Source organism: Plodia interpunctella, chromosome 15 (assembly GCF_027563975.2).
Source record: "Plodia interpunctella isolate USDA-ARS_2022_Savannah chromosome 15, ilPloInte3.2, whole genome shotgun sequence".
Lineage (NCBI taxonomy): Eukaryota > Metazoa > Arthropoda > Insecta > Lepidoptera > Pyralidae > Plodia > Plodia interpunctella.
Genome location: NC_071308.1, coordinates 2,602,791 through 2,614,131, shown reverse-complemented (window position 1 = coordinate 2,614,131; position 11,341 = coordinate 2,602,791).

Here is an 11,341-nt window from a genome sequence, read left to right as displayed (position 1 = left end):
CGTTTTCGTTCTGGAAATTTCGACCTGCAGAACAAGCCCCGTGGACGGCCGGAGACCCTAGTTGATAATGAAGAATTGAAGGCTATTGTGGAAGCGGATCCATCGCAAACCACGTCCGAGTTAGCTTCAAGCTTCGATATTAGTGATAAAACTATTTTAATCCACTTGAAGCTAATTGGGAAGATTAAGAAACTTGAAAGGTGTCGACTGCTGCGTTACATTACTTAACCGGCATAATAATGAAGGGATTTTAAATAAAATCATTACCTGTAATGAAAAGTGGATTTTCTACGATAATCGGTTATCGCAATGGCTGGACCCTGGCCAGCCAGCCAAATCCTACCCCAAGCGAAAATTGATCCAAAAAAAGTTACTTGTAAGCGTTTGGTGGACTAGTGCCGGTGTAGATTAATACAGTTTTCTCAAATCTGGCCAGACGATTACGGCAGACATCTATTATCAGCAATTGCAAACTATGATGGAAAAGCTAGCTGCTAGCTAGCAACCGAGGCTGGTCAATCGCTCCACGCCACTGCTGCTTCACGACAACGCTAAAACACACACTGCACAACAGACGGCTACCAAATTAGAGGAGCTTCAATTAGAATGTCTAAGACATCCACCGTACTCCCCGGACCTTGCTCCAACATATTACCATTTTTTACGAAATTTGGATAACCGAGGGAAAAAATTCAACTCCGATAGGGCAGTCCAAACCTGCATTCGGCGAACATGCTCCGCCCAATTCCATTTGCGCCTTGCAATCTTGGCGCCCACGTCAATCAACTCTGATGATGTAGCAAATAATTTTAAACTAAATTATGATACCCACATAGGCCGTTGTTTCGCCACAGATCTTTATTACATTCTCAAGATCTACAAAGTTAGATCTACAAAGATCGGCATCTCGACTGTTCTCAAAGTACATTCTAAAGCTGTATTGTCTCACGTACTGCAAGCTGGAACGATTGCATCGCACCTCTGATCTTGCATTGTTGATGCACCTGTACTGAGACAATAGCGTTATCTGAGGAATAGTTTGGTACCATAACAAAAGGTAATTCTGAGACCAGACCTTAGGAGTTGTCAACTATTGTCGATTTTCGCTTAGGAATTTTGGGAAAACTGTATGTCATGAAAATATTTCGATTTAGGCTGTTTATCTATAGAAACTATAAGTAAGTACATGTAAGAGGTATATAAAAGCGAAAGACATTTCTCAGTACCACGAAATCTCGAAAACTACTATTACAATATTATGGCTAAAAGACGTCTGCTAAGAAAGGATTTTTAGAAATTCCATTCCTAACAGGGAGAACGTGGGCGAAGCTGCGAGAAAAAGCTACACATATATACAATACTCTTTGTTACAATTTTAATAAACATTACTAAAAATAGTTAAAAAATATAAAAAGCAGTAGGTATACAATAGCGAACTTATCGCGGCTATTAAAGTCCGCTTTCCTACTTTTGCGTCTACACTTCAAACTGTCGTCGGCATCCCTAGTTTTCAGACCATAATTGGCACTATATCTTAGGTTATATACCAACGGTCTGTAAGTACTTTAAAAAACAAAATATTACATCAGCATTCATAATTTAATTTCAATTAATCCAATGTCTTTACGTGTACATATTATGTAATGATTAGAACTAAAATATAATCTTAGTAAAGTCACATTAAGATAACATTTGTCATATTGCAAAATACTCGAATCCGTGTAGCGATAAATCCGTATCATTATTTGCCTTATGTCTACATACAAATACGGGCGATGAACTAATGATAAACAAACAGGTACCTAAACATTGCATGTGGTTCGTATTTATTTATATTATTATATATACTATTTAGTTCCTATCATCCTAGACATGTAGTCAGCCTTAGAATAGACGCTACTACACACTACTCCATATATGTGGATTTCGTTTGATTGTTTATATACAATAATATCATTCCTAAGGAGGGTTAACGTCAGATAGGCCGCCGGTTGTATTGGAATTTCATTTTTTTTTTCAATTAGGAACAAGCGAAGCGAAAATGTTTAGGTCTATCTTTGATTTGCAAGCTATATTATATTATTGTCAAGCTATAAATGAGTTGTGTTATTGACTAAAATAATGTTGACATTTGCTTTAATTTTACTCTACAACAAAAACAAAAATGTTAAAAAACGAACAATATGCGGCTATGCTTAGTTGCACCCACGAAATAATAAACTTCACATTATTTTTCCGTGGTTGCATCAGTCAACTTTCAACTTTAGATGAAATGGGGTACTTTATCGTTTTTCTGTGCAGGTTAAAGTTAACGTCAAAGTTAATGCTAAGCATCCTTAATGACGTGCGTGGTGAAAGGGTCTGCCAAAATGCACGTCCCAGAACTAATAAGTAACAATTAAATAATAAAACAATTATTTACGGCGTGAATTGTAGTTACTCGTATTTTCATGGCTGATGGCAACAGGCACTAATGCATCAGGATATGGTAGCCAAATAGTTAAATTATAAGCATTATTCGTATATGTACATAGCAAACTAGTTTTAGACCGTGGCTTCACCCTCGTGCATTGCCCTTCTAAACAAAGAATCAAAGTAAAACCTGAGTAATTTGATTGTTTACTTTGATTATCAATATCTCGAGATCTAAGCAACTTATCGCGAAGAAACATAGATCAGATTTTAAGTTATCTTCTATAGAACTATGAATACCGCATCAAATTCCATCCAGCAGTTTTAGTGTTTAAAACATTTTTTTTGTTTCAGATTTGAATAAGTGTCTCATTTTACGCTGATTTGATTAGAAATTATTATTCCAGGACGTAACCACACGCTACACAATCTGGAATGGTTCGTCGAATCGACAATTCTAATTGGAAAAAAAAAAAAAAATTACGACTGCTAATTTGAACACAATAAATAACTAAAGCATAACAAAGCAAAACGGATGTCAATGCGAGATAACGTGGAATCGAAATGCAGCTTACCTATGTAATTACCTGTGATAGTTATTACAGTAACGGCGTAATTATATCGGAAACTGGGACACGCTAATGGATCTATTTGATACCGCTCCTGTATTTGCTTATGTTTATAAATATTTGTGCTTCTTACTGCCTTTAAATAAAAATAGATACATATATGAGACGGAGGTAGAAATGATAATTAAAAAATAAATATATTAGGACAAATCACACAGATTTAGCTAGCCCCAAAGTAAGTTAGAGACTTGTGTTATGGGATACTAACTCAACGATACTATATTTTAGAACAGATGCATATATAGATAAATATCCAAGACCCGGGCCAATCAGGAAAAGATCATTTTCCATTATGACCCGACCGGGGTTCGAACGCGCCTCACGGTTCAGAGGCAACTTTACCACTGCGCCACCGAGGTCGTCAAAGAAGGGACGAAACGAAATTACCTAAAAAGGATCTACGCTAACATCTACGCTAAAAATTGTAACGTACAGTACGCGAAATCAAACTGTCTTGTTGTTCAATAAGTTAACAAAAGAATTAAAATTGGAGATATTTAAATCACGACTTAAGAGAAATATTGTTAGAATAATGTTATTATTAAGTTGATGACTGTCAGTTTGTCTGTCTGATGACAGTTGATTTAGGAAATATGATAGATTATAATTAAGTAGGTGCATATTATTTTGTATGTAATTTTGTTTTTGCTTTATTGGTGTAATTTTATTTAATGTGATCAGTATAATTATTAATTTTAATACAATGAGAATTGTTTATGAATAAATGAATTTTATTATAGGTAGGTGTAGTTAGAAATTTTTTGTTTTTATTTTTCACAATTTGTACTTACAAAATTGGGAAAATTATTTCGCAATTTGTTAATTAATTTTAGATATTATAAACAGTAGCGTTTTGTAGCGAAATTAAAACTAAAAAAAATGATTTTTTTTTGTATTTATTACGTTCATACAAAAGTCGTAGAACAAAAGATGTTAGTCTCTATGTACCTTATGCGCCTTTGAAAGGTTATGCGTTAGACCAGTAACCCTGTATAAATGGTCTAACTTAAAATCTGGTATAGGTTTCATCGCAATATTAAATCCAAATAGTTCTTACGTATTTATTAATTAGCTGCGCCTTCGTTTGCGTGCGCGGTTCTAAATAAGTATGATATGATTATGATAGAGAAAAGCTATTTTAATTTACTGATCTAAGCCCCATTACTAAGTTGCGCCCGGCGTTCTCCGTTGCGTTGACGTCTAAAATTTAAAAAATTGTTGATTTGTAATCTACATCATTAGATAAGTTGGAATAGACTTAGAAATTAAAAAAAATATACATTGTACAAACTTGACCCTTCTTCAGTGTTATAATATGTATTAATTTTGAACGACCATCCGAAATATATTTAGTAAAATGTACTTCAAAATATATAACTTTACGCCCGCATACTCACAAGTAAGATTAATTTCATGACGTGGGAACATTGTTGTTCGAATTGATCCTATTTAGGTTAATGGTCTTAATGTGTGTTGTCGAAGTGATTGCGTAAGATCAGACGTTCGCGCCATCAATTAGAATGAAGCATTTAATACAGAGGAACATACTCACAGACCTATATATTAATCTTAAACTGGTACGGGACCATTTTCTCTGCTTTAGAATAAAAATTAGAACTGGTAAGTATTTTATTAAGATTAAGTTGTGCGGTAAGTGTCAAGTAATGTGTTACAGTAGAAGAAATTTAAAGAAAAAAAAGTCCATCGATTTACAAAAATAAAAATAGGTATGTAATTATAGTATATAATTCTGTTCGGAGGGCGATGTACTCTGGATGCATTTCATTTCTCACTATCGAGTCTATTCGAAGAACCAATCACGTTGCGGTGTGGTTATCGTTGCGTCACAATGGCGCACTGTGATTGGTTAGCTGCGTCGCTCTATCAATCGTCTCGATGGTTCTCACTATCGAGACGAGATGTAGGTTCTTGACGTTATGAAAAAATTAATGTGTGGCTAAAGTTCTTACAACTAAGGATGCTAAAAACAAAAAAGTGGAGAAAATAATGTAGGAAAGCGGATTCTGGGCTCCGACACTTAACGTCTGCTGAATAAACCGTGACAACTGTCACCAAAATATAAAAATTTAGAATTATAATAAATAAGAAAATATACATATTAAGTATAATCTGATTAGCACATTTTATGGATCGCACGTTTCCTTATTAAGACTTATCAAATCTTATGTATTGGATCCTTATCCATGCCCGTAAAAAGAGAGTATTGTATGAGTATCATGATACAATAAGGATAGCTCATTATGCGGCGCTTGCTAGGGTGGTTTGTTCCTCTTGGTACTATTCCTTTGCGTCAAAAAAAAAACAGAAAAGAAATATAGAAAAGTATGTCTCTAAACGTCTCTCTCAGTTTTGTGTGTTCCCAGTGGCTGTGAAGCTGTGAAGCCCGCGGTCAGCGTAAAAGAATAATGTTAAATGAAGATTTGACTGTGATTTTACGTGGCCGTGTGTTAGACGAATGCTACCTATTATTCTTATCAGCTGCCGAAGCTGTGTATCCATTTATTATGTTACCTCCTTTGACATCCACGGTAAGAAATGTAGTGGGCTTCTGTGGCCTAATGGTCATCATGCCGGACTGCTAAACTGGGGGTTCCGGGTTCGAACCCCGGTCAGGTCAACATGGAAAATGATCTTTTTCAGATTGACCTGGGTCTTGGATGTGTATTTATATATATTTATGTGTTATAAAATATAGTATCGTTGAGTTAGTACCCGATAACACCCCCACCGACGGGTTCCCATCTTGTCGCGATGGTGGGGCTTAGTAACCGGGGGGGCTGGTCTGACACAACCAGCCACCCCGGTGAACCAAGAGGAACCCAAGGCCAGAGACTTTGGTGGGTGCTCTGGGCCTGGTGGACGGTCCCCTCGGTAGTACTGCCATTGGCTGGTGACCCGCCACCAGCCTGTGGATGTGGAAACTAGAGGGGACCAGAGGTGGGGTCGCGGGGTTTTGCCCTCCGCGACCACAGCGCGGCCGTGGCGCTGAACACGGTGCGGTGGGGCTGCAGGGGAAGAGGAGAGTCGGTATGTCTCTCGACGATCCCCCCTGTCCTCTGCGGCCGAAGGGTGGCAGCCTCTGTATCGGGCGTAATGTGTGGGGTGTCACCTGCCTATCACCTCTTGCGCCCGTACAGAGGCAGACTTGGGTGCCCTGTGGCACCCAGGATTTTGTTGTGTGTCCTATGTGTGTTGTGACCGCTGGTCCCTTCAGGACCAGTGGTCGATCAGGTTTCTGACTGGTGTGCGGAGTGGGCTTGATGGTCCGCGCCACGCTCGCGGGGCGTAATGGGCGGGTGGTTAGCACTTGTGCTTGCTGCCCGCCCAGGTCGGGGCCGAAAGGCCGGCCGGGGGGGGGCGTCGCAGTGAAATGCCTAGCGACCCCGTGACGTCGTGACGGTTTAGTGGGTAGGCTGGGCCGACTAGCGGCCCAGGAGTCCCACACTCAGTGCGTAACAAGCATTCCTCTGGGTAAACAAAAAAAAAAGTTCTTCTTTTTCAGTCGTAGTCTTCATTTCTGAAGGTCGTGCCCGTTGTGGAAAGCCTTGATTGAGGAATCGACGAGCCCTCTCCACGCCTTCCTATCGTCAGCTTGTCGTGGTTCAAATATATTTGTCCAAAAATATATTGAGAAGCTTAAACTAATTTAAACAGTATTGGTTCCAATTATGCCAGAAAGGACTATTAACCATTATTGCTTCTTGTTCATCCTAAAAGGAAGTACCAAGAGGAGTAAACCTCTGTAACAACAGAGTCTAACAAGCAGAACATCACAGCGGCAGTGTATAGAATGCTCATTTTGTTGAGACTGCCTCCAATCACTGGTTATCGTTTTTGCGATACACTTGACCCTTATAAGATAACTTGATATTATTAAGTAATTCTGCACTTTTTGCACTCTGTTTATTATTCTACGACTTATGCCGGCTTCACTCGAGAAAAACTTCTTCTTGACTCTATCTATTAAAAACTCATATCAATCCGTCGCTCAGTTTTAAAGAGCTAAGCATACAGACAGCGGGAAGCGACTTTGTTTTATATTATGTAGTGATGTTGTTTTTTAAAGCTAATCGCTTCTTTAAATGCATTTGATTTTCATAATGTTAACACAAAGAGCCGAGGTCAAACAAGACTCCAGTGTGTTCAATCCTTCTTCATAGTCGTATTCCTCATGGCTGAGTGTCGTGGTCATTACATGGAAAGAAACACACGTAACAACTTTCTTGTCATTATTAATGGAGTGGTTTGCCTTCTCCATGTGTTCAATGTTTATATAAAAATAAGGTTAGGAATTTAAAGATATCATCATAAATTTATTTGCATTTGGAGTAAGCAATTAACGGTCTTAATCCTTATCATTAGGTACATATTATAAAACAAAGTTCTCTGCCGCATCTGTCTGTCTACTCGCGATAAACTAAAAAATGAAGGCACGGATTTTAATGCGGTTTTAACCCCCGATGCATAAAGAGGGATGTTATAAGTTTGACCGATATGTGTCTGTCTGTGTACGTGTCACCGTAGCTCATAAACGGGTGAACCGATTTGCTTTGATAGCTAATTTTTATGCGGTGGACCTTAGATATGTTTGATCAAAATCGGTTTAGCCATTCAAAACTTATAGCGAAATGAATATTGAAAGTAAGATTTTTTTTTATTTGTCTAACAAATAAATTTGTCACCAAATATAGTGTGATTTCTAAGGAAGGCTTAGGTATATAATTTATTATGTTTTTACCCGAGCGAAGCCGGGACGGGCCGCTAGTATAATAGTATATCTGAGGAACAGAACAAGTTTGAGTTTTTAACCAACTATATGAAGTAAGCCATGAAAATTAAATCGAAAACGAATTTCATGAATGGTCGATCCAATTTATCACAGCGTCTTAATCTGCTCCTGAATAATAATGGTAGCATTGATCAGTTTGATCCCGAATGGGTTATTGCTATCAATTATCTAAATCCAATAAGCTGTTCAGTAGTGCAGCCAGTGCCCAATAATATGGGCTAATATTATCAATGTAATTGGAGATTTACTCAGTCCAGAAATATGTAAATATTAGCTGTTGTTCGTGAATTCGCACGCGGTATTTCCACGGGAACAGTTATTTTTTCGGGATGAAAAATCCTATGTTCTTATCCATATTTCAAACTACATGTATGCAAATGTTCAAGAAGATTGGTTGAGCTGATAGAGCGTGAAGAGGAACAAATAAACCCGCGACTATAATAGAATAGTAATTTTTTTTGTGATTAATGTGTTTACCACCAACATTTTTGTGTTGCCAATTGTGAGTCGTTTTTAGTCGTCATTTTAACATGTTTTTCATACAAACTTTCACCCCCCATTAAAGTTTCGAAGAGAAATTTGTAACTGAATCGGTGAAAACAGATCGGCCGGAACGTTAGAGGTTCAGTTGTGATGTACGAGTAGCTGAAGTTGTCAACGCGGCAAGGCGCCTGAGCCTCGACGCTGACTGGGAAGCAACCGGAAAGCTAACCAAAAATTACATTTGAGAAAGGACAAATAGAAGTCCAATATCTATAATACACTACACATAAAGACTGATTTATTAGTATTGATTCGAGCAGCGATTGTGCGAGTGATTGCTTGACCTGCGTTATCGACGTCCTGTATTGAATGACATTTATTGTTTAGATTTATGTGAGATGGATTCCGTGAGATTTGGAATGTTACTGAGACTGATTCTGTGATTTGATGTGTCTCTCGTCTGAGCGTTTTCCCGGTTTCTTTATCAGCCGTTGAGCGTCGGGGCCCAGGTGATTCTTTAATATAATAAATATGAAAGTGTGTTTATTTGTCTTTCACTTCAAAACAGAGTATTGAATTTAACATGGACATAGTTGGAGAGCTGAAGTGACACGGAATCCTTTTTGCTACGTACGGAGTCGCGGGCAGTTGGTTATCATGTACTTAAACATTATTGATACTGTCTTGTCGGTGGATTGTTTCAACTCAATCATATTTTAGATGTTGAAACGACACGAGACGTCTGTCTTCTCTTTTAGTTCACTCACATAACTCTTTTGTTTCCAAAGTCTAGATTAAGGAGACCGAGATTTACTTATCATATAATATCGATAAATTTCCAAATAGGGCATCGTTTAAAATAAACATAAGAATTAAAATTCCAATGAAAAAGGTACAATCGACAGCACATTAACTTAGAAATTGATTTCAAATTTGCCACTAATACTATAGCATAGAGAGCCATGCAGGGTAACTAAACATGCAGTCGGCTATACAGTTATTGAAATATCAATTCAATCCAAAGATAATAACAAGTCCAAAGATAATATTTCGAAGTACATGTCCGATTGAGATCGATATAAATATCTCCTTGGAAGTATTCGGACAGAGTAATAAAGCAAATTGTGCGTAAAATTAAGCCAGCTCTGAAATATGGCTCCCGGGAACTTCGGAGATGACTTTTATACGGAACCTGCATCTAAGAATAATGTTAGCTAGCTTTTCGTTCAGAATTCAGAATTTTATTTGTAAATTGACGTATATTTCTGAGCATAAGTAGAGTGGTTTGCACCAGTCAACTGTAACCTGTACCGTCGTCGTTTTATTGTGAGTGATTGCTTGCTTCGCCGTCATCAAAAATGCCGTATGTGGTGTTTTTTTACATAATAAAATAATTAATATATTAGAACAAATCTCACAGATTGAGCTAGCCCCAAAGTAAGTCAGACTTGTCGAGACTTGTGTTATGGGATACTAACTCAACGGCACTATATTTTATAACAAATACGTATATAGATAAACATCCAAGACCCGGGCCAATCAGAAAAAGACATATCATCATGACCCGACCGGAGATCGAACCCGGGACCTCTCGGTTCAGAGGCAAGCACTTTACCACTGCGCCACCAAGGTCGTCAAAGTTTTTTTACATAGGTTCATGTTCAGTTCATGTCAAAGTTGACTGGTGCAATATACTCTCATAGTGATAGATTTGGGGGATGATGATTACCCATATTACTGCTTGATAGTTTTTTCAAAATTCTCATGTATTATTTAATTAAAAAAGATTATGTTTAGCTACTATTGCGTGCCGTATTTTCTGAACGTTTAAAATATTTTTTTTAACTTGTGCAAAAAAGAGTTTTATATTTTTTGTAATCGATACCAGGGTGACAGAAGCGATAAGGAATTTGCTGCAAGTAGAATCCGCAGGGCTGAGCCGCGTCAGCGAAGTTGAATTTAACGCTCGACTTAACTTGGTCTGACGGTCAGATCGGTTTAAAGGAACTTTCATGCAGTTTTAATTAATTTTATTTTTTTTTTCCTACCAAATAAGAGTAGTTGATGCCCTATGTTGCTAATAGTTGACCTGACACTTTGAAGAAAAAAATATGTCACACTAGTGTCACATATGGTTATGTTTAATAAATAGTAATATTTTCAACATTTCGCGTATCAAACAAGAAAAAACAGAAAATAGGACCCTGAGCTCCAACTATTGTTGACTAAGGATGAAACTGGTAAAGTAGGTGAGACAAAAACACTCTCCCTCAAATCTGAACGATTTCCCGGTTTCTTTCCCGTCGTTGAGCGTTGGAGCCCAGAGCAAATGTTTGAGATATATATATATATATATATTTAAATAAAACTTTGATGACTGTGTATAGTGTATAAGAGCCTTTACATAGCATCGCGCAGGCATGTCCGTTAATGTTCTGTTCGGACGTATTATTTCACGTTTCGATAAAGTGCCTGATAGCTCGACACTAGCTTTCGAGCGTGACTTTATTCGGAATAGTGTAAAATCCGACAAGCACTAATAGTTATTAGTCTGGAGTTTTGTTAACTTTGCATTTAATTAGCTGATAACATACGATATAACAACATAATTAAGCAGTAGTATAATATTGGTTTGACCTGACATCAATATGGACAATCTACTACTTCGGCCTTGCTCAAGCAAATATTTGGCAAATATATGTCGTCTTTCCATCTCATTTGTGGTCTTCCTGCATGCTTTCTGCCCCAAGGTCTCTACTCCAACAACCATCAAAATCAAAATCTAATCATTTATATATCTATCTCGACTAATCGCGAGACAAAATGCATAAAAAGCTTGCCGATATAAATAAAAAAAACATACAGAAAGCAAAAAAAAAACGGACATAAACATGCTACGACATAAAACACCAAAATTTTAATATAAATCAGTTTAGTTAATATTCCATCGCTCGAACGCGCTAAACTTTTAAATCCCCCTGAATTAATGATCTCCTAAACACTTGAA